The sequence below is a fragment of the Ursus maritimus genome, unplaced genomic scaffold (assembly GCF_017311325.1).
Source record: "Ursus maritimus isolate PB19 unplaced genomic scaffold, ASM1731132v1 scaffold_7, whole genome shotgun sequence".
In the NCBI taxonomy this organism is placed as follows: domain Eukaryota; kingdom Metazoa; phylum Chordata; class Mammalia; order Carnivora; family Ursidae; genus Ursus; species Ursus maritimus.
In genome coordinates, this window is record NW_024426885.1 from 63,905,892 (window position 1) to 63,930,086 (window position 24,195).

At 44.1% G+C, this 24,195-nt stretch overlaps 1 protein-coding gene across 2 annotated transcripts in view; it reads left to right on the forward strand.

The window, feature by feature from the left end:
* The first annotated feature begins 4,796 nt into the window (after positions 1 to 4,796).
* Positions 4,797 to 24,195, forward strand: part of SLC16A9 (solute carrier family 16 member 9) — a 52,760-nt gene continuing 33,361 nt past the window's right edge. Inside the window, exon 1 of one of the 2 annotated variants that reach the window (XM_040624801.1) lies at positions 4,797 to 4,980. The gene's annotated coding sequence lies outside the window, so the exon portion shown is untranslated. The remainder of the gene's footprint in view (positions 4,981 to 24,195) is intronic. The other variant, XM_040624802.1, reaches the window with a different exon arrangement.

Genomic DNA, 24,195 nt, shown 5'->3' on the forward strand with positions numbered 1-24,195 from the left:
GGTAACTAGACTTATTGTGGTGACCATTTCATGATGTATGTTAATACTGAATCACTATGTTGTACACCTGAAATAATACAACATTGTATGTCAATTGTTCTTCAGTTAAAAAAAATAATAGAATAGAGCTTGGCAGAGTAAGGCCACTGTTGCAACAAAAAAGTCGCTAACAGTTTGAGCACGCATTCATGCATTCATTGCTCATTTGGCCACTCATTGTTTCAGCAAAAGTTCATTAAGCCAAGTGCTGCCCTATTGCTGCCACTGTGCTCTAGGGAGCAGGGAGGAACAGGACAGAGCAGATCCCTGCTTTCAGGATTTGATAGTTTCTCTGTGCAAACCATGAGTACATTATAGATGTTGGGAGTCCTACATGCGGATATGTGCTCAGTGCTTTGGAAACTGGTACATATAAAAATTTAAGTTATTTTTGATTATGGCCTTGAAACCGTTTAATGCAAGTCAGAAGGATGTGGAGTGGAAAGTGTATATGTGTGAACACACACACACACACACACACACACACAGAAGGATGCACATTCTGTGTAGTTTTACGTTTCTGATTTCCACTTTCACGAGGATATAGGGTTGTGGTTCAGAGCACAGATGCCTAGATTAAAACTCCAGCCCACCTGTCATTGTGTGTGATTGAACGCAAACTATTTAACTTCTCTCTAGTTCACTTTCATTCGCAGCCGACGTGGATGACTATAATAGCACGTACTTCCTAGGTTTGCTGTGGGTGGTAGTGAGCTCAGTGAGCTGGCAGGCCTCAGTGTTAGCTCTTACCATCTGGGATCGTTTTCCTTAGGTAGAGTAGGAAGGACACAGGCGTAGCGACCAACCAGACTCAGTCTGGTCTCAGACTGAGTCCTACTCCATCACTTACCAACAAGCAAGTAACTTACCCTCTGAATTCCAGTTTTCTCATCTGTAAAATGAAGATAACAATATGTAACCCATGGGATTGCATAGTTCTTGGCTACTAACGGCACTCAAAGAATAGCATTTATCCCTTCCCCTAAGATTAAAAACTGTTTGAGCCCAATAATGTGGTGAAAGTAAAGGCAAGAGAAAGATGAAAAATACTCTGGAGAATTACAAGTAAAAATATGATGTAGTATGTCTTTATTTCTATTTTTTTAAAGATTTTATTTATTTATTCGACAGAGATAGAGACAGCCAGCGAGAGAGGGAACACAAGCAGGGGGAGTGGGAGAGGAAGAAGCAGGCTCATAGTGGAGGAGCCTGATGTGGGGCTCGATCCCATAACACCAGGATCACGCCCTGAGCCGAAGGCAGATGCTTAACCGCTGTGCCACCCAGGCACCCCTGATGTAGTATGTCTTTAAAGTCATTTTTAACATTTGAAAATTTGTCCTCTTAAACAAATCCGTGTACAGTATGTGAGAGAATGGCTTATCCACTTCTTGTATTTTTTGATCTTTTATCTGTTAGAGTGTGAGAGAATGAAATGGAATTCATAGAATGATCTCTAGATCTGAGCTACCTGCTATGAAAACTCGAAGTTCTATTTTCTTTATTTTTATTTTCAAGTGTAGTATCTATGTAGCTATGCCGTCATTCATAAACAGGGGAAGAGCGGCATGTGCAAAAGAAAAAAAGAAACAAACATGTCCTGGTGTAGTAAGTCAGGAAGGGAAGTCTGCTCAGTGGGCAGGCACTGGACGGGTGACTCAGACGCTGGACAAATGTCCCACCCTCCCCTGACCAACTGATGCCTTCATCTGCCCTCCATGTTTCTGGCTTCCTGGCTGCTGTGAGGTCTGCAGAACAATTTTAGGTTAATTTCTCTGTCTTTTCTCTAAAAGACTGAATCAGCAAATGGTCTAAGAGGAGGTGGGCCTTAGGATATCTCACAAATCACAGACTTCTTAATAAATGCTCCAAACAGCAGTAATAATAATACAAGGCAAAGGACCAACTTCTTCATCCAGGGCATTACTTCTGTATCAATTTTTCTTTAAATGCACATTCAGGTTTCTTTCTTCCCAAGGGAGTTTTATTAAATCCAGCTTATTTGATGACCTGTCTTTTTCTCTCACTCTGTCTTGCAAGCCCAAGAGAGGCCCAAAGGGCAAGGGCTGCACAGAGCTGTGAAGCCAGCAATACTGAAACTTATCTGACCCTCACCTGGCTAGCAAATCTTGCTTTTTCCAGTCATTGGGTATGAAAATTCTGGATGGTAGGGAGATGGTTTTGGTCCTGTCTCTGCCAACCTGCTCTCCACCCCCTCTGCACTGTGGGGGCGGTGGGAGAGGGTGTGTGATCAGAACATCCCTAGCTTCTCTCGGTCAAATTCCTCCCATGGGTAAAATGTCAGGGCTGGACTAGATTTCTGAGTTCTCTTGCATGTCTAATTGCTCTGCTGAGGTGTGACTGAACAATGAACCTTCACAAGGGGGTAGGGGCAATTCTCACATTCTAGCAATGGCAGCAATTTCCCTAAGCCAGTGGCCACTGCTCCCAGAGCCACCTTCCACACTCCTTAAGTCCTCCGGGCTGCCTCTGCCCGCTCCATTCATTGCAATATGAGCCTGGACCCCCAGCCATCTGAGTTTTTGACCCCTGGGATCCAGTCTTACACTAAAGTTGGGACCATGCTCCCGTGTGTAAGAATGAGCTTATTTTCAGTTTTTAGTTGATAGATGTGGACTGGCCTGAGCAGACATGGGAGTGCTGATCACAGACTTTCTGTAAAAGAAATCTGAGAGGGGCACCTGGGTGGTGTAGTCTTGTTAAGTGACCAACTGTTGGTTTTGGCTCAGGTCATGATCTCAGGGTCCTGGAATCAAGCCCCGTGTTGGGCTCCATGCTCAGCGTGGGGTCTGCCTGGGATTCTTTCCCTCTCCCTCTGCCCTGCCTCCTGGCGCTCTCTCTCTAAAAATAAATTAATTAATTAAAAAAAAACCCTCAAAAAATCTGGGAAAAGTTGATGGAGATGAGAACAGGGACAAGACAACTTCAGAAACCAATTGGCAAACACAAATATTTTTCAAGCAGGGTTTCCTTGTCCTCAAAATATAATCTTATATTTTAGTTCAAACAACTAACTATCAAGATGACACTTGCTTTGGTGGTTAGAGGGTATTTGCATCAAAGAAAAAACTTTCTAAAAATCTTTTAACAAACCATATGGAGAAAAGTACACACGCTATCAGGGTACAGGTCAATGCATTCTTACAAAGTGAACACCTTGAGTAACCACGAACCAGCTCAAAAACAGAACGTAGTGAGAAGCCCCTATTCGATCCTCCGTCCTTCTCAGAAATACATTTTTGATGGTGTTGACAGCATCACCTCTCCATCCATGTTCCCTTCCAGAACTACTCCTGCGACCACCTTCCTCTCATTCTGTTACTTCATTCCCCGCCCCCAATCTTTCTCCCTCTTAGATCAACACAAAATATGTAATATCAACTAGCACTGGCTATCCTCTTCCCCGTAACCTGAAAGTCAGTAATTTGGGTCGAAAGGAGTGGTGTGGGGCCAAAGGGATGAACCAGTTTTCATATCTGTAAGAAAACTTGACACGCACGGTCAGGGTCCTGAGGATTTTTGGAGCTCTCAGTTGGTAGACTGCACCATGCAGGCAAGACGAGAAAACAGCAGCTCAGGAAGGTGAGGCAGCTTAATCTGGACTTCAGAAAACAACCCTTTGCCAAGTGTGGAGTCTTTGTCTAGGTCAGAACCAGAGGCTTCAGTGTATAAAGGGAATTTTCAGCTGGGTAATGGGGGGTGGCGCTAGGCCTCTTTGAGAAGCTGGTAGAAGGTATGGTGCCCCTTCCCAGAAATATGTATACACTGAAAGTGCATATCGCTTTGGGAGGTGCCCTCACCCTGTGAGCCCCTGGTACGTAGGAACTGTCCCCAGTCTGCTGCAGTGACTCTCTGTGGGGATACAACACACACCAGTTCCGTTCCCATGCCCATCATCTTTCAGCCAAAGATGAGTGTACTGTTAGTGCAGTGCACCTGCCGAACAGACTGAACCCGTACTTAGATGCACCCTCTCTCCCAGTACGCTGTGTGCACTGCGGGATCGCCCTTCTTTCCCATGGAGCTGTCACAAAGGACAGCACTTGGCATCCTCACTCCTCACTGCCCAGGAGCACCGACTCCACAAAGTTCTGGTGCCCGGTTCTCTGGGATCACTGCCAGCTGGGTATACAGCTCTGGCCAGGAGGGCGCCCGGCGGCCCCAAGAGCCTGGGAGACCGGAGGCGACTCGCCCTCATCTCTAGACCCCGGCCTCCCCCAAATGACCTGGGTCTTTGGCGAGCCGATGCGGGCACGCGGTGGGCGGCCGGGGCGCAGAGGCGCCGGGGGACGCGCGCGTGTGCGCACCGACAGGGCGCCTGGCCGGCGGTGCCCCGCTCCCCCGAGGCCTTGGTGGCCCCGGGTCCGGCGGGGGCCGCGGCCCCGGCGCTGCCCTCCCTCCGCCTGGCCCGCCCGACTCGGGCCGGAGCCGCCAGAGCAGGAGCAGCGCCCCTACCGCCCGCTTTTCCGCCTCCATCTCCTCCGCCTCCTCCTCCTTCCCCCAGCCACCCGCGCAGTCACAACCGGTTCAGACTGGCCAGGGTGCCCGGCAAAGGAGAGAGAGGGGGGGCAAACCGCGGGGAAGAACTTCCCGGGAAGGAGGAGGAAGAGAAGGTGGAGCCCAGAGGCGGGGGCCGGCTCCCTCTCTCCCAGCACGCGGCCGCCGCCGCCGCCGCCGCGGGGCTCGGCGGGGGCAGAGGGCGGCGGCTCCCGGGGCCGCGCATAGCGGGACCGATTGCCCAATACTCCGGCAGGGGCCGGGGCCGGGGCCGGGCTCGGGCCCCCGGATAAATACCGCCCGGCAGGCCCCGAGCAGCAGGGGAGAGCGGCGGCCGCGGTCCTCACCGCACCACCCGGCCGGCTCGCCCGGGGCTCTGCGCCCGGTGCTGCGCCCCGGAGCCCCGCCGAGGCCGCTACCCAGGTAAAGGGCTGGAGCCCGCGGGAGGGCGCCAAGGCTCGGCGGCCACCCGCGCTGCCTCGCCTCCCACAGGCGAGAAGCAACTCCTCTGGCTCGGAGCAGCAGGAGGCGGCGGCGGCGACGCTGTCCCCCGCGGCCAAGCACTTTGGAACAGGTTTCTGGTTTGGGGTGTGTGCGGGGCTGAGTGTCCTCGCTGGGCGCAGCCCTTGATACCCGCCCCCATGGATGGGGTGCTTCTCCGCGGTGGGCACGTTTTCCCCGCAATCGGAGGGCGGCATTTTGCGCGGAGGTGGAAGAGAGAGACAGAGCTAGAAAGACAGAAAGGGCTCCTCAAGGAAGGACCTACGGATTGGGCTCAGGGCGGAGGTCTGCCCCGGAACTCCCGAGACAGCTGCTGGCGGCAGAGCGGGGGCCGGGGGGGATGCGACCAGGTGGTCCCTTGTTTCTCAGAGGGCAGCGAGGCCTCCGGGTACCCGCTGGGGAGCTGATGCGCGCCGCCGCCCCGGGAGGGTCGCGGCCGGGGCGCCAAGGTGCTCCAGGGGTGGGAGCAAGCAGCGCACGGGGCTGGCGGCTTCCTCGCGGCCGCGCCAGGTTCAGCACCACCGGGTCAGTCCCGGCGACCACCACGAGAGGCACGGGCACCTCGACCGCCTGCACACCGAGCGGGAACTTGGGAGGACTGGGTGCTTGCCGCTCCATCTGTGGCTCGCCCCGGGTAACCTACTCTGGCTTCAGCAGCGCCAGAGGCTTTGGAAAGAGCTGACCACCATTTAAAAACTTGGCCATCAAAAACAAATCAGTGCTTCTTCGGTTGCCAGGTCTAAACCAGCCCAGTTCAATCCATCCGGGCCGTTTAGGCGAGATTTACACTAAATAATATACAGTAAGGTATTTAATATAACAATTTTTGGGTCAATTTCCTGGGTCACAATTAGTTTGGCTGTATTTTTTTTTCAATCTCGAATTACCTGGATAGTAGTTCAGATTGCAGATGGATCCCTCCCCCCGCCAGGAGGATATTTAGTTGTTCCATCAAACTGTGTTATTTGGTATGTCCTGACAGTTCCTTAGATTCAGGTTGGCTTTAGCTCTGAGAAATTGTTCTGGCTGGTTCAGGCAGAAGACTGAGGAAGCTGGGGAAGATTCCGAAGTGAAAGTATCGATATTCATGGCGTGATCACACCTTCTTTTAAATAACATGCGACTAACAGGGTTACTACCTATAGCACTGCTAGAAATAAGGTTTCTTGTTAAGGCCCTAGGAAGTGGAAATTACATAATAAAATATTTCAACCTGAAAATTTGGGACAATGCATAAGTTTAGCACCATTAAGAACATCCTTCTGTGTTGCTTCCCCTGTGTGTAGGCAAGTGGGGGGGGGGACCAAGGACCCTTCATATCTATAGGATGAATATAGGGAAGGGGAGATGATATGGGGAAGTGAATCAGGACGCTAGGAAATCTCTTCCAACTTCTGGCTATGACTCTGAAGAGATGGAGGTGACGTGTGTGTTGGTTGGGGTCTAAATCTGTACCAAGACAGACCAGACTATGGTGCTTTGGTTGTATCTGGTCATGAAACTGGAGCTGGAGGAGGACAGTTAGAAAGATGTGGTTGGATTTTCAAGCTTTATTTCCTCACCCCAATCTTTTGAGTCCCCAGTTTTTGTGCTCTTTTCCTCAAGTGAGATATCTCTTGAATTTAATTCATAGAATACTATTGAGTATAGAAAGCCAGTGGGAAGTTTCGAAAACCCACAATGTCTTGCTTGTGTACGTATAGATTTTCAAGAAAGCTTCACCTAGTGACTTTAATTTTAATTAAAGATTGCAAGAGTGCATATGTTTTGAGCTAGTTGGCCTTTTCTTTGGGAGGTTCTTCGCAGATACCATAGTATTCCCTGTAGATAATGAGGTTGAAGTAGAATTTAACAACCGAGGTCAAGCAAAGAACACATGGTCCCCGCCTTCAAAGAGTTTAGTCTAGGGGGGAGAAATGGGTATGTTTATGAAATATGTACGATACAAGATAGTATAAATGGAGTCATATGGCAGTAACATCATTAGGATGCTGTTGAATGGCAGAGAAAAGGGAAGGTTCATTCAAGGTTAAGAACTAAAAAAAGTTACATAGCAGGTGTAGCATTTGAGCTGGTATTTGAAGAAGGAAGAGGATTTCCTCCATTGAAAGGAACCTTGCTGGAACAAGCGAATAGCACAGGGTTCTGGAATTCCCATGTGTTCAAAGGAAGCAGAGTAGTTTGGAGTGGCTGGAGCCTGGAATTTTAGATAGATGAGGCTGGGAGGTAGGATGGGACTAGACTGGGGAGAATATGACAAGCCATATGAAGAAATTAAAAACGTGATTGAACATCATTATTATTGTTATTATTATTTATACCAGCAATGTTAGCATCCTTTTTTTTTTTTTTAAAGATTTTATTTATTTGTTTGACAAAGAGAACAGGAGAGCACAAGCATGGGGAGTGGCAGAGGGAGAGGGAGAAGCAGGCTCCGTGCTGAGCATGGACCCTGATGCAGGGCTCTATCCCAGGAAGGCAGTTGCTTAACCAACTGAGCCACCCACGCTCCCCCAATGTTAGCATCCTTAACTGTAGTTTATACCTTGATTTCAGTTTTGTTTATACCCTAAAATAAATAAATGGATAAAATCTCAATGGTATTTGCTTCCTATAAACATTACTGTAAAAGAATAATGTGTTTCAAGTAGCCTTTAATGTTTTATATAAATCTGACCGTTCCCCCCCCCCAAATCTGCAGTCTTATGGTATACCAACTCTTAGTTTGATGAAAACTCTGGATAGGAAGACACCTCCACTTTCCTGGGCAATATGCAGAGTAGAGCCATTGTCTGTTCTTTGTTTCAGCTGCCAATAATAATAATTATTATTAATGTTTATTAAACACGATATGTCCTGTGAGCCGCATACCTTATTTCATCGAGGAAGAAGGAGTAATTTTGATCTTAGGCTGATAATGTTAATAAGATCACTCAGCTAAGTAGATGATGGGACCAGGATTTGAAGCCAAGAAATGTCTCTCAAAAGCCCATCCTTTGAACTATTGTTGAACTATTACATAACGGGCATAATACAGGACAACTTGTTAAAAGAAGTTAGAAATTGAGCCTGCTACCTGTAGAAGCGTTTCTCTGTTTTTAAATTTGCATCCTCATTCCCATCATTCTGATTTTATTTTTTTAAATTGAATTATAATTGACGTACAGCATTGTATTACTTTTACATGTACAGCATAATGATTCCATGTATGTATATATTGTGACGTGATTACCGCAGTAAGTTTAGTTAACACCCATCATCACACATACAGCTTTTTTTTTTGGTGATGAGAACTTTTAAGGTCTACTCTCTCAGCAACTTTCAAATATGTATATACCTATAGTCATATTGTACATTACGCATCATTCTGATTAATTTTACTTTACAAATTAATGATGAGACAGTTAAATGTTTTAACGTATCTTCAAACTATTCTACCATCTTGTGCTTTTAGGACGCGCTCAAAAGAAACTCTTCAGCATTTTGAGAAGAGATAGGATATGGATGAGAAAAACATTAGCGAATGTGCCGACATTAAACACAAAGACCAGATCTGCCAGATTCTCTGGAAGAGTGTCAATTTCCAATATTCTTCTCATTATGCCCAATAACCCTCCCAAATGCACCAGATCTTCCTGTATTTCAGCATCCCCTATATGTTGCCTGTGTCTTGAGTTTTTACTCTGAAAGTGATACAGCAAATGTACTGGTTTGTACATGACATCCTCAAGGGCGTGCTCAGACAGCAGGTTGGACTCTACGTAATCATGTACCAATTATGTAAACCATAGACTAAGCAAAAGAACACACCAGTGTAGATACCATCATCACACAAACCGTATCAGTGTAGATATCGTCATGACACAAACCCTATCACTCAAAGTGCGGCCCAAGTACTAGCTACTACTTCAGAGAAAAGCTGAAACAAGAGCCCAGTAGCATAGGGAACATGATAAGAGTGTGGGATTCAGGGAAATGATGATACCAACTTTTTTTTTTTTGCAAGTCTTTTTTTTTTTTTTTAATGTTTTTTTATTATATTATGTTAGTCACCATACAGTACATCCCCGGTTTCTGATGTAAAGCTCAGTGATTCATTAGTTGCGTATAACACCCAGTGCACCATGCAATACGTGCCCTCTTTACTACCCATCACCGGTCTATCCCATTCCCCCACCCCCCTCCCCTCTGAAGCCCTCAGTTTGTTTCTCAGAGTCCATAGTCTCTCATGTTTCATTCCCCCTGATTATACCAACTTTATGTAAGTGTCTGGCTCTCATTTTGCCTGTTCTTAACTCTGTTAAATATAGATCTTTTCATCTTTTCTCAGGCTCTGAGTGGTTTACAAATTTGGCCATTTTCTCTTCTGAGCCTGAGAGCAGGACTGGAAATAGGTGACTGTTCACCGGATTGGTCAGTGAGGGACCTCGGTACTGGCCTCTTGTCTAGTCACGCTACCCCTAGATCAGTGGTAGCAAGTTCACAGGGTTCACCCAGGGGAGACAGGGAAAGCAGATGATGGGTAGAGGGTGGAGAGAGCACAGGTGAAACTCTAAGTGCCGGTCAACCTTGGTCCTGTGTCAGGGAGATGTTAGAGAGTCAGAGGAACTGGAGAGAACATGTCCATTCGATGAGAGTGAAAGCTACTCAGTTCCAGCCAGCTGTTCTGTGGGAATAAGGGCCCAGTGTTGCCAGGTCTTCTGATGGATTTTCAAGAGAATCCAAAAATTCAGATTTTTATGTGAAATCTTCCGGTTTTAATTCATTGGCAATTCATTCAGAATTGCTAAAAGTAAAGTAAAAATAAAAATAAATAAATAAAATAAGATAAAAATTGTGCAGGCCAGCAAAATGCCTCTGGAGATCTAGGGATCAGATCTGGCCCGAGGGCTGTCAGTTTGCTAGATGATTCCCAAGGCTCCTTCTGGCTTCAGGCTTCCACGGTCCTACACTCAATCCATGTTATTTCTAACCTATTTCTTCCACTTTGCTAAAACATAGCCCAGTACGCACCGTATTTAAGTCCTGCTTTGGAAGATAACTTAGCTTTGGAGGAGCTCTTTGCTAAGTGCCGGACTGTGACCTATTTGTAAGGCCTTCAAGCGTCAGTGGATGTCCTTTTCTGATGGCCATGCTGCTTTCATAATTCAGAGGCTCCAGCAGTTAATTACTTGTGTTAACTATCCCTTTTGGGGACGTTTAGTGTGATTTAATTCCAGGGCCCAGAGCTATTTCTCTAAACATTTTCCTTCCTGTTCTTCCTTCTCACCCCAATGTGAGATAATGATCAGTTGGGAAATTGATCCTTGTTCCCCCTTGGGCAAGTTGTATTTGTAGCCTGACTTACCGTGCTCAGACAAAGAAATCTTCATTGTCTTTACCCTGGCAAATTTTCACCATGTAGTCTGTCTCTCTTTTTAAACTTGGAAGTATTTGGGAATGTTCTTGAATTGCAAACTGAATTAAAGGTTTGGCTTTTGAGTTGTGTTAATACAGCAGTTTAGGGTTTTTTTTGTTTGTTTTTTAATTTATATGAACCCCAAAGTAAAAATGAAAACAAGAAGTAGTGGATTTGTGTATGATTCCAGTCCCAAATTATCTTTAATAACTTCAGTTTCTCTGCAGTGAAAATTCTTTAATATAAAATTTTTTAAAGCTGACTTTATTGGATTTGACTAGCTAAGATGTGTTCCTCACTTTATGTCAATGAGCTATTTTACAAACAAGGGAGTCTGACTCTAATTGAAAAGTTCAGAGCAGATGTCGACAATGAGAAGGAAGCATTTGAGTAAATAAAACAAGAATGCCATGTTTAGAGAAACCACATATCTTCTCGAGACGGAGCCGATTTCGAGGACAAACAGAAGGCTCTGGATGACAGCTCTGAGCCACAGTTTGTCCTTGTCCTGGCTCCAGTAATGCGTCACCCTCCGCCCCTCCCCCGCCCTCATTGCACTTCAGAGAGTGTGTCAAGCATCTTTAATATTTAAAACCAAATCGGAGAGAATCAGGTAACTGTCTGACCATTAAAGTCATATCATTTGATGTTATATTGGTAAAAAATTTTAAATTAAAAACCCCCCACAATTTCTTTATTTTTACTCACGTGTTTGGCTAGTCCTTCAGATTCAATGATGGAAGCAGCCTCTAAGCTCCATGGAGGCAGGGACCACATGGTTTTGGTTCCACGATGCCTTGTAGTTTATTTTCTTACAAATAAATGCGTGGTATCTTCTAAATGCACTTAATTCATTTTGTGGAATGAAAGGTGTTTGATTAATCATTTTAATATACAGGAGAGTTAGGTAAGTAGGTTTTCCAGCATTCATTAATTTCATACAGATTTATTGAGCTTTCACTATGCACCAGACACAGTTCTTAGTGCTTGGGATGCGGAACAGGCTTGTAGTTTAACAAATAGTAACAAATAATACCAAGTTATTGGGTATATTAGGATGAATGTTATAATAGCAAGATTGTCCAAATTGGTGTGAGATCTAGAAGAGGAAAGACTGACTGTTGGAGAGTCAGGATGACAACAAGTAGGAGGAGACATTTTAGGCTAATTCTTAAAGGAAAAGCAGGAGTTGGTAGGCAAGTTGGAGACAGACACGCCCTGCGGCCCCTCTCTGGAGGAGGGAAGGAGCTGACTCTGGTGCTGAATTATGACAACGGCTTGGGGACCACAGGTTTGTGGGACATCCTAGAGGGGTGTAGCTGGGGGCTGGATTGTTGCAAATCATTAGAGGAAAACAAAAGGGATCTAGTAACTTGCTGAGTATTTAAGATGTAAATATCTAATATATGGACAAAACATGGACTTCTAGAACCAATTTTCTATTGTCATTTATAAGTTTTGAATAATGTTGTTCATTGATGGGGACTGTAAGCTCCATGAGGGCAGGAAAAATCTTGGATTTCCTTATGTGCTTATACTGATGAATTACACAGAAAACTGGTGCTCCGCTAGTGGATACACTGGGGGTGGTGAGGAACTGCTGAGAGATCTGAGAAGTTGGAGGTGGAATCTGAGATGATGTGAAGCCTGGTTTGGCAGCAGTCTGCAGATGGCCTGCAGCAGGAGGTAGCAGAAGCTGAAGGGTCCATGAATAGGTGGCTTTGAGGGATTTGCAAAGAAGATGCAGAAGAAGCGTCCGACTGCAGAGCTTGGGGTCGGCAGGCCCGGTCCTGGCTGACACGGGACACGGGGAGGAGGGACGGGGAGGGTGCTTGGGCAAATCAAAGTCTGGCTGTGTTGGTTTTCCAGACGAAATTCAGGAGGAGGAGGAGGAGGAGGAATTATGGCTGTGTTGAGTGGGAGGGGTCTGAGCACAGCCAGGTGGGATCTTGACATAGAAAATGATAAGAAATGGGTTGGACATGTGAATTTGGAGTTCTCAAGAGAGGTCAAGCCTGTGGATGCAGACTTGGGACTCCACCCTTCGCTGACATGCGGTCTGTTGGTGAGGGTAGAGAGCTTGTGGGGTTGGGTGGGTCCGGAAAGCCAGAGGGGCACTGGTTTGCAGAAAGAAGAGAGGGGAACACTGTCAGGAGGGTGGTGAAGGGCAAGCGTGACTGACCCCACGCTGATGCAGTAGGGGCTCCACAACCAGGACGTTTCTCTTGTGTGGACACGCGGGAACCAGAGAACACTTGAGCAGTCATCAGGAGGTGAGAACGTGCAGGCAGGGAGAGTGTTCTTTCGAGTTTTTCTGTGAAAGGGGCGCCTGGGTGACTCTGTCGGTGAAGCGTCTCCTTCAGCTCAGGTCATGACCCCAAGGCGAGTAAATGGCTAATTATAATGCACTCCAGGATGAAAGAAGAAGAAAAGAGAGGTGTCAGCAACATAGCATGGAAGCATAGAGTGATTAATGCTGGCTCTAAATGTGTGTTGATTTGACTAGTGGTGTTTAGTGTTTTTTGTGCTATGAAAATGTTAAAAAAAACTTCTATGAAATTAATAGAAAGTCTTGGTAAAGACTTTTAAGAATAAAGGCCAAAGGAGATTTGAAGACCATAATATTCTCTGTATTTTTCTCAAAGGTCCTGAAGTGGTCAAAATAGTATTTAGACATCAGTTGGTTCAGTGTAAACCCCTGGGTGATGTTAGCAAATTCAGTCATATGAAAGTATATCCATTAAAGGGGCGCTGGGTGGCTCAGTCGGTTAAACATCCGACTCTTGGTTTTGGCTCAGGTCATGATCTCAGGGTCATGAGACTGAGACCCACATCAGGTTCCATGCTCAGTGTGGAGTCGGCTTGAGATTCTCTACCCCTTCCTCTGCCCCTCCGCCCCAGCTTGCTCTCTCTCTGTAAGTAAATAAAATCTTTAAAAAAAAATAAAGTATACCCATTAAAAAGTTTGAAAATCAAAGAGTATCCATTAAAAAACCAAGTTTACTATCAACTTCCTGAAGTAAAACAATGCAACCATACAGACCACTTTATGACCCTGCATTAAGAGCCAACGTCTCAGGTTAAATGGAGAGAGCTTTAAATAGAATTTGACAGAAAGCCTATGGACACTGGGGTAGAACGAGGATTATGAATACCTACCTAAGTTTTATGTAGAGTTGCATGCAGATTAAAAAGATAACTTTTGAGTGGTGCCTGAGTGGCTCAGTTGGTTAAGCCTCTGCCTTCAGCTCAGGTCCTGATCCCAGGGTCCTGGGATAGAGCGCCGGTGATGGTGACGGGGTCCGTGCTCAGCGGGGAGTCTACTCCCCCACCACGTACCCCACCCATACTCGTGCTCTTGCACTCATGCTCTCTCGCGATCTCCCTCTATCTCAAATAAATAAATAAAAGCTTTAAAAAAAAGATAACATTCGAAAGTCCTTGGCACTGTGTCTGATATATAGAAAGTACTACGAGAAAATGGTAATTAGGAGTTATTCCATGATATGGCTAAGTAGTATTTAAACCTTAGAAAATATTCTTAAGTCCACTGTTTAGGGAATTCCTAAGAAAGTATGATATCATTTTTTGGGATTTAAGGACATTCTGAAATATTTTTCCACAGCCATGATTGAAGTGGGTAAAAAAAAAAAAAAAATCAATTTAAATAACTAAAAGCAGCCAAGTCTTTGATTTTATGACAGTGCATTAGGATGTGCGATTACTTCAGTCGGCCTAGGGTGCTGTCGTCCCTGTCTGCTGCTCAGCAACCACAAATCACCCGGAGCTCTCTAGCAGCCTGGCCTCCCTTCCAGGGATCCCGTGTCCATCGCTGGAGGGTGGGCCCAGGCGTGGGTCTTTCTTAAGCTCCAGGGTGATCCCACAGGGTAGTCAGGTTTGCAGTCCCCTGGAGGTCTTCGTGTGCTAAGTGCTAGTGCATATGTGCTTAGTAAGCGTGCTTAGGTGCTTTGATGATTAGAAACAAGCCCGAGTGGAGAAACAGCCTTAAAATGGGGTTCGTTTGCCCCTTTGATGCACATAGAGTTACTACCTTTACTTGAGAATTGGTTTAGAAAGGAAGATCTTAGGAGTCTTTGGAATAAGAAAGGGGTTTTTTGAACTGGGAAGATTCGAAAACTGGGGTGTGAAGAATACGAAGAGGAGCTCGAGTTCACGGAGCGCTTTAAGAGGCAAAGGAGCTGATTTTATTTTATTTTATTTTTTTAAGATTTTATTTATTTATTTGACAGAGAGAGACAGCTGGCGAGAGAGGGAACACAAGCAGGGGGAGTGGGAGAGGAAGAAGCAGGCTCATAGCGGAGGAGCCTGATGTGGGGCTCGATCCCAGGACCCTGGGATTGTGCCCTGAGCTGAAGGCAGATGCTTAACGACTGAGCCACTCAGGCGCCCAAGGAGCGGATTTTAAAAGTCGCTGTCAACTCTGATGATCAGTGCTCACCTCCAGTCTACCCACAAGTACAGCAGTGGCTGGGAAAGGTGCTGAAAAGCTGTGTGGCTTCCTGAGTTGGGAAGAAAAGGAAGGAAGGAAATAAAAGCGAGAAAGAGAACAAAAGAGAGGAGATGAAAGCAAACCTCATTTGGACTCAGCACCTCTTTGTTTTGTCTTTTCTTGACTGTTGGTGACCTAAGAGCAGACTGTCCTTGTCCTTGTGTTCTTTCCTCACTGACACTTCCCTCCCCTGTTTGCTGACATTTTCTTACTGGCAGGAAATTACCCGAGATGTGGAAAATGTCATTTTTTTTTTTTTTGGAGGGAGGAATTTAGTAGTGGAGTGCTCACTGCCAAAGTGAGTGTGTGTGTGTGTGTGTGTGTGCACGCGTGTGCACTATTGTGACAGGGAAGGAGGGGGAGCCATGGTTGTGCTGGCCGGTGGTATTTGTAGGGATAGTACTTTCAGATTTTGAGAGGATCTCTGCCAAGATAAAAAAGAATATTTTTATGACAAACAATTATGTTTAAAAGGATAAGAAATAATAATTTACATTGAAATTACTATGTGCCAAGCACTGTGCTAAGTGCTTTTCGTAAACTAACTCATGTCATCATCACAATAGCCTGATGAAGTAGGAGCTATCATCCCTCCCCTTTATGGATGGAGAAAGTGAGCACAGAGTTATTGCAGTAACTAGCTGAAGGCCGCACTCTTGTCTAGTACCAGAGGCGGGATGTGCACCCAGGTTGTCTAGGACCCAAGCACACGCTCTTATGCCTTATGCTGAATTTTCTAGAATATATGTCTTCCTGTATTTATAGAAATAAATATCTGTGTATGTACTTATATGAAGCTGTAGCTATTGACACAACAGAAAAGTGGAAATCCTACTAACCATTCCTTGGGGACCATATAATACCATTGCTAGAGGATCCCAGCTTCTCTTCCACTACCTTCTTCAAACTGAGAGATTGCTTGGCTAATTTAAACAAATTAAGAGGTGACGCCATCATTCTGCTGACAGCTTTATTAGAATTATCACCGTCAGCAGCAGCATTATCATCATCATTAGAACCTGCCAGAGTTTTACCTGCCAGCTGCATGCCTGCTCTGTTGGGGACTGCAGAGGCTAGGGACTGGAAAGGCTGGACTGCAGAGGCTAGACTGCAGAGGCTGGAGACTGAAGAGGCTGGAGACTGCAGAGGCTGGACTGCAGAGGCTGGGGGCTGCAGAAGCTGGGGACTGCAGGGGCTGGGGACTGCAGAGGCTGGGGACTGCAGGGGCTGGGGACTGCAGAGGCTGGACTGCAGAGGCTGGGGGCTGCAGAAGCTGGGGACTGCAGAGGCTGGACTGCAGAGGCTGGGGGCTGCAGAAGCTGGACTGCAGAGGCTGGGGACTGCAGAGGCTGGACTGCAGAGGCTGGGGACTGCAGAGGCTGGACTGCAGAGGCTGGGGACTGCAGAAGCTGGGGACTGCAGAGGCTGGACTGCAGAGGCTGGGGACTGCAGAGGCTGGGGACTAAAGAGGCTGGGGACTGCAGAAGCTGGACTGCAGAGGCTGGGGACTGCAGAGGCTGGACTGCAGAGGCTGGGGGCTGCAGAGGCTGGACTGCAGAGGCTGGACTGCAGAGGCTGGGGACTGAAGAGGCTGGGGACTGCAGAGGCCCTCTGTTGGGGCATGTGACTTAGACCCAGAGAGGTGGGGTGACCATTTTTGCACTGAGCTGCTTCTCCTCAGGTTTTTCCTGGGCTGCTGTACTGTGGAGGGGTGGATGATGGGTAACTGAATGATTGTCTAGAAGTAGTGCGCCCAGGCTTGGCCATTTGGGACAGAGGGAAAGAGACAGGAAAATTTTCTCTCCTCTGGCTGGCAATGTACTTGCTCTCTCTGGAGCCACAAGGTTGGAACTCTGCTCATTTTCCAGCCGGAAACAAGCCAACAGATTTTGGGGAGTTGCCACATCAAAGTGTGGGGTTAATAGCATTGCCACCACCAGTGGGGACGGAGCCAAATGTCACAAAAGAAGAGAGAGCAGGCAACCGTCCATTCCTTTGTTCTCCCTCCTCGCTCTGGGGTGGTTAGAAAAATAAATGCCATGCTCTCCTGAGAAGGTTCAATTATTCTGCTCTCTTGTTTTGTAAGTTAAGATTCTTTGGAGAGAGATGCTTTCTTGTCTATAGCCTTCCAATTCACCGGGGCACATTAACATGTTGGAGGTTGTTTTTTGAGTTGATACACTTTCTGACACTATTTTCTCCTATTTTCATTAAAAAAACTTTTGCAAATCTTCAGATAAATGGATGTAATCATCTTTTAAATTTTGTATCATAGACAATGATCCCCCTTTGCATTTTTTCAAACATTTTATAGAAAATCAAGAAAATAACTTTGTCATGGTCATCGCTCCTATAGGAATTTTTGCTTTTGATCAGTGAAGATTTGGGGGTAAATAAGCTTTGTCCTTGACCATATTATAGAGGACAGGGTTGAGAAAAGAACAGCGAAGTGCTGACTGCTGCTCTGGGGAGGGTGGGCTCAGGTAAGAGGTTCCACATCCTCCAGTCTCTCCCTTCATCCCCAGCTCTTAACCTCTTCTGTCCCTCGCCTGTATCCCTTCTCCACCGGGAAGAAGATGTGATGCCTGGTCAGGCGTTGTTCTCTCCTATAGAACAGTGAATCTCAACCCCGGTTGCACATTAGAATGACAGAAGGGGTCAGGCCCTGTCCCAGAGCAGTGTGGGGTACGATGTCCATCACAAATATCTGAAGCTCCCCAGATGATTTTTTTTATAATAATATTTTTTATTATATTATGTTAGTCACCATACAGTACATCCCTGGTTTCCGATGTAAAGTTCGATGATTCATTAGTTGCGTATAACACCCAGTGCACCATGCAATACGTGTCCTCCTTACTACCCATCACCAGTCTATCCCATTCCCCCACCCCCTCCCCTCTGAGGCCCTCAGTTTGTTTCCCAGAGTCCATAGTCTCTCGTGCTTCATTCGCCCTTCTGATTACCCCCCTTTCTTTATCCCTTTCTTCTCCTACCGATCTTCCTACTTCTTATGTTCCATAGATGAGAGAAACCATATGTCTTTCTCTGCTTGACTTATTTCACTTAGCATTATCTCCTCCAGTGCTGTCCACGTTGCAGCAAATGTTGAGAAATCGTTCTTTTTGATAGCTGAGTAATATTCCATTGTATATATGGACCACAACTTCTTAATCCAGTCATCTGTTGAAGGGCATCTCGATTCCAGTCAAGAACCACTGTGGTTGGGCAGCCGTTTTCAGAGTGCGTCTGTGGATGACCTCTGTCAGAATCACAGGGTGATTTTTTAAAAAATGCAATTTTTGAGGTTCCTAACACACTAAAAATGCTTAGACCTTGAACCTACAATAAAAGGAAGCTAAATCTGGTAGTAAACACGATTTTTTTTTTAAAGATTTTATTTATTTATTTGACAGAGATAGAGACAGCCAGTGAGAGAGGGAACACAAGCAGGGGGAGTGGGAGAGAAAGAAGCAGGCTCATAGCGGAGGAGCCTGATGTGGGGCTCGATCCCGTAACGCCGGGATCACGCCCTGAGCCAAAGGCAGACGCTTAACCACTGTGCCACCCAGGCGCCCCTAAACACGATTTTTTAATTATTCCAAGTTGGAATCTAGCAATATCCAGATCCTGGTTTAAATTTTCTAAATATTAAGAGATAAGTAAAGATTAAAAAGTCTTAGAAACCCTAAATTTAAATATGATTCAGTAACTAGTTGCTATAAAACTCTAGCGTGAGTAACTAGTAACTACTAGTAAAGAGGCTATCAAGTGACCAGGAATCATCCATGGTTTTTAAGATAATAACTAACATTTATTAAAACTTTTTACTGTGTGCTAGGCACTGAGCTTTGCACTTGAAATTCACGGTTATCCCATTTTAAGACGAGAAAAGTGTGGCTCAAAGGTGTTAAGTAATTGGCTCAAAAACACGTGGTAAGTAGCATAGACTAGATTGGAAGCCAAATAAAAATATGTAATAGTAAAACCCCTAAAATTCTGGAACCACATAGTAGAAAAATTGCCCTCTTCCTCTTACCCCAGCTTTATGGTAAAATTAAGAGGAATACAGAGAAGCTATTAAGTGACTGAAAATGTTAACTTGCTTCATATCATTTTCCTTGCATCCTTTTTGTGTATACACATAAGACATCCAAACACCAGGATGTAGTTCAGAAACCCTGAATTCATGTTTCGTTTTCATTGCTTAGATTCTTTTTTTATGCCGTGTGGTCATTCCTGCACCTGAGCAGAAAGTAGTTTTGCTTTTTGTTACTCCGTTGTTCGAGAAGCTACACATCAAAGGAAGCAGCACTTCATCTCCTGATCTCAATTCCCTAGTATAACGTGTTTCTAGGCTAAAAGTCTGGGCATGTGTGTTGGGGGAGTGTGTGTGGACGTGGCTGGGGAGAAGGACTATTGGCTTGGGGGAGGGGCCTCACGTGCATGAAGGACCTCCTACAAAGACTGTTGATTTCGTCTCCAGATCAAGCCATATATCTGGTGATTTTAACCGTGTGTGTGTTTATAGAGTTAATTTTTTTAAAAGATTTTATTTATTTATTCGACAGAGATAGAGACAGCCAGCGAGAGAGGGAACACAAGCAGGGGTAGTGGGAGAGGAAGAAGCAGGCTCATAGCAGAGGAGCCTGATGTGGGGCTCGATCCCATAATGCCGGGATCACGCCCTGAGCCGAAGGCAGACGCTTAACCACTGTGCCACCCAGGCGCCCCTGAATTAATTTTTTTCCTTTGTAGAGTCAGCTTTATTGAGGTATAATTTACATACAGTAAAATTCAATAGTTCTAAGTATATAATATAATGAATTTTGACAAATATATACAGTTGGAGTTTACATTTTTAATAACAGCTTAACGAAAATATAATCCACATACCCTATAATGCCTCTATTTAAAGTTTGATTATTTTCAGTATGTTTACAGACTTGTGCAACCATCATCACAATTCTAAAACATTTCATCACCCCCAAGAGAAACTTCATACCCATCAGCAGTCACTTCCTATTTCCCCCCAAACCTCCTAGCCCTAGGCAACCCCTAATCTACATCCTGTCTCTGTAGATGGCCTATTCTGGAAGTTTCATATAAATGAGAATCATGTAATTTGTGGTCTTTTGTGTTTGGCTGCTTTCATTTAGCATGATGTTTTTAAGGGTCATCATGGTGGAACATGTATCAACACTTCATCCCTTTTTATTGCTGAGTAATATTCCGTTGTGTGGCGCGACCACATTTTATTCATCCATTCATCAGTTGATGGACACATGGGCTGTTTGCACTTTTTTGGCTAATAGCATTAATTTTTAAAGTATAAACTTCTAACAGATATCTTGTTTTTCCTAACCTCATTTTGGCTTCTTTTTTTGAGTATTTAATATACTAGAAGTCTGAAATGGCTTAATTCTCTCTTAACTTCTGAGACAATCTGATTAAGGCCACAACAATTGGATTCATGGTGGTACTAAAATTATTATTTGGAGTTGACTTCCTTTTATAGCTCTGCCATATTGTAGAAAATGCTTACAGAATTGTAGATATAGAAATAGATATGGGTATGTCTATACAATAAGGATATCTCAGTATGATTTTACAAAGAGTTTTAATAGTTTATTAGAAGGACAACAGGGTGGGTTCTTTTTCTTTTCCTTTAAAAATGACCTTGATACGGGGCGCCTGGGTGGCACAGCAGTTAAGCGTCTGCCTTCGGCTCAGGGCGTGATCCCGGCGTTATGGGATCGAGCCCCACATCAGGCTCCTCCACTATGAGCCTGCTTCTTCCTCTCCCACTCCCCCTGCTTGTGTTTCCTCTCTCGCTGGCTGTCTCTATCTCTGTCAAATAAATAAACAAAATCTTTAAAAAAAAATGACCTTGATACATACATAAGTGTATTTTACTTCAGAAGAGAAATCATATACTGTATGGATTATGAAATGTCATTGGAAAGTGACAAAATTCAGCCAGTGACTATAACGTTTAAAGGACTAACATTGGTGTTAATGTGGCTGTGTTCATGAACATAGGAATCACCAAGTGGAGTAGGTTCTCTTGAAAGTTGGTATCATTGGCCCAGAGGGAATTTATAGTATTTTACATCTACTCCTAAATAATCAAAAATCAGTCATAAGTGTGTTGACTCTTTTGCAAGTGATGACTCCAAATGCTGCACTTTTTACTCCTCAAACATTGTAGAATGAAGCTACTTGAGAAATAGGAAAGTGAAAGAAGTGGACTGATAGCCGAGCTGGAGGCAGACTCGAGCGCCAGCCACAGGTGTCATTTCTTAATTAGTGAACTGTTTCTCTTATGCGTGTGGCCCATTAAATGGACTTTAATTAACTTATATTTGAATTATGAGCCTCAGTATGTATTAAAGGGTATTTTTTTACCTATATTTTATTAGAATTCCCAAATAATTATTTGCTTATTTCCATGTTTATTAAAACACCCAAAGAATGATTTGTTTACTTATATTTTTTATGAGAATCCCCTGCAGTTTTTCCCCTCAATTTCCAGCATCCCTGGGCCCAAACTGCAGTGGTGGAGAATTCATGATGGATGTTTGGAAGAACAAAAGTCACCGTTGGGAAAGAGCGGTGTCAGTGCTAGAACTGCTTCCCGCAGAGCAGGTCTGCTTTGTAGTTAATGAAACTTGTTACCTGTATTGGAGTCAGAACCAAAACATACTATCCAGTAGCTTCGAATGTGTTTTACTTTAAGAGCTTTGTGGACACACGATTCACATATGATAAAGTTCACCTACTTAATGTGTATAGGTCCATAGATTTTATTCAGGAGTTGTGCAAGCTGTACCATAATCTACTTTAAAAATACTTTAAAATAATTTAAAAACATTTTTATTACCCCAAAAAGAAACCTTGTGCCCTTGACAGTCCTCACTCATGCCCACCGTCAAACTGTTCTCCAGAGTGGCTGCCATGTTTTCATCCCCAACAGCCACACGCTTGGGTTTCAGTTGCCTCATCTTGGCCTGTGGTTTAGAGCCTTTCATTTAACAAGAGTAGCATCAGTGTAAGTGAGGAAGGTCAAGAAGCCCAGGATGATTTAGGCTTTTGACACAGCTGATGGATGACCAGGTCAAGACAAAACCAACTGGAATCAACCATTTCTGCCCCCCCCCAAAACCAGGATGTAGTCACATGATCCTAATTTTAAAAAAATGCTTCAGCACCAGGTAATTTGGCAGTGATCGAGATTCAAAAAAAGAAAAAAAGTTTTCTTTTTACTTCCTATGATTTGAGCGAAAAATGTATCTAGGCATCTTTACTGAGATATAGGTAACAGTCAAAAAGGGGTTATTAGAGAAGGATTACTGTGGGGGGAACCAAGGCAAGAGGGACCATCAACTGAAAGTACGATCAATTGTAATCACTCCCAATTTGGCAAAAAATAGTATGGTATGTATGTATACACTTCAGGGACAGAAAGCTTCTGTGTCAACAGTGAATGTTCATAAATGTCAAATATGCAATTCTGGGATCCTGTATGTGGAGAACAGACCTTTTCAGCCAGTATGGGCTCAAGGAAAGAAGAAAGGATTGTCATTACTTGAACAGAACTAAATGCAGGCTCATGTAGTGGAGCTTAATCACCATTAGTAAAATGTAGACTTTCATCAACAGCCCTTTCCATTTTCTTTGGAAAAATTTGGGATTTGCCCTTTGGAATTTGCCCTTTGATAAAACAAATTCTAGCATTAAGAGATATACTGTGCTGTATACCATGATAATCGGAATATCTTGAGTGATATTATCTTGTTACGGTGAGTTTTATTTCATGCTGTCCTCTCCACTCCAAACAAGGTTTACAATATGTTGAACATATTTAATATTTAAATTAAAAATAAGAAGTACACTTAAATGATAAGTTAATGTTAATTTTGTGATGTTCCCTTAGACCGTAGTGTGACAAAGAATGGTCTTCTCAAAATGGCTCATAATTTTGAGTGTTATAAGGTGTCTTGTCATGCAAAGTCTGGGTTCGTGAATACTCTGGTTAAAAAAGATTCCAAATTTTCAAAGAATGTACTAGAACATTCTACAATGTATATGTTTCCTAGAAACATATTTTCATACAGTTATATGAGTAAGAGCCCCAAACTTTGAATATACTCATGGACCAATAGTCCAAATAAAACAACACTCTCTGATGTTTACAGATCTTGTTATTTTTTAGGACAAAAAAATTCCATCACTTAGATAATATGAGTGGGTTATTAATGCCAGCATATATTATGTAAAGTATGAAAAAAAATCCTATCTTGGGGTTATAAGTATAGGCTTCTTGAGACACTTTCTTCTTAAATTTCAACTGAGAGTGCTACCTTTCTACTCTTCTTTTCCTCTGTGAGTCCTCTAAGACCCTCCTTTTTTACCTTCCACCAATGTAGCAGGCCTGTCCTGATTCCACACCCATGTTCATGTTTTTCTTGCCAGAGCCACGCTTTCCTGAATCTCTCCATTGTTCTTTAGGACCAACCTACTTCATAAGGCCTTCCACTCCTGCTTTCATTTCCCTCTGACTCCCAAACATTTAATAGCTGGCCACCTCAAAGATCACATGCTATGGGTTATAAGCTCCTAGAGGGCAAAGGCCATGTCATATTTCTTCTGACTTCCTTTGGTATCTAGTGCAATATAATTTAATTTGTAAGTGATAAAAAAACTTGTTGAATAAAGAGCCCTTTTATAATGCTGTATTTCTGTAGATATTAGTATAAGTGTGCTTAGTGGAAATTTCAGTTAATTTGAAGTTTTTATTTAAGAGAATGCCAGAGAAGAAATTTTTATCCTATTGAATTATAAGGTATGAAGAAGGAAGGGTAATAAAGAAATTTCAGAAAAAAGATATGGCATATCTGTATTTCCTATATTATGCGGCCAGAGACTATATTTCTAAACTTACCCTTTGGCCCAAATGGAACTAAATGGCGTATAGAAAGCTAAAATAATCAACTTGAAATTATGGCACACTCAAATTTGTTTATTCTGTTCGAAGTAAAAGAAACAAATACCAGCTAACTTAACAAAATAATTCATTGGTTTTGCTCATAGATTGAAACAAAAGGCTGGAGAAACCAATCTTGGGTATCTCCTAGGTAGTCAAGATAGTAGGAACTGACAGAGGCTCTCTTCAATGTACTACCTTTGGAATCAATAAACTTCAAATGTCTATTTTCTTCCTTATGGC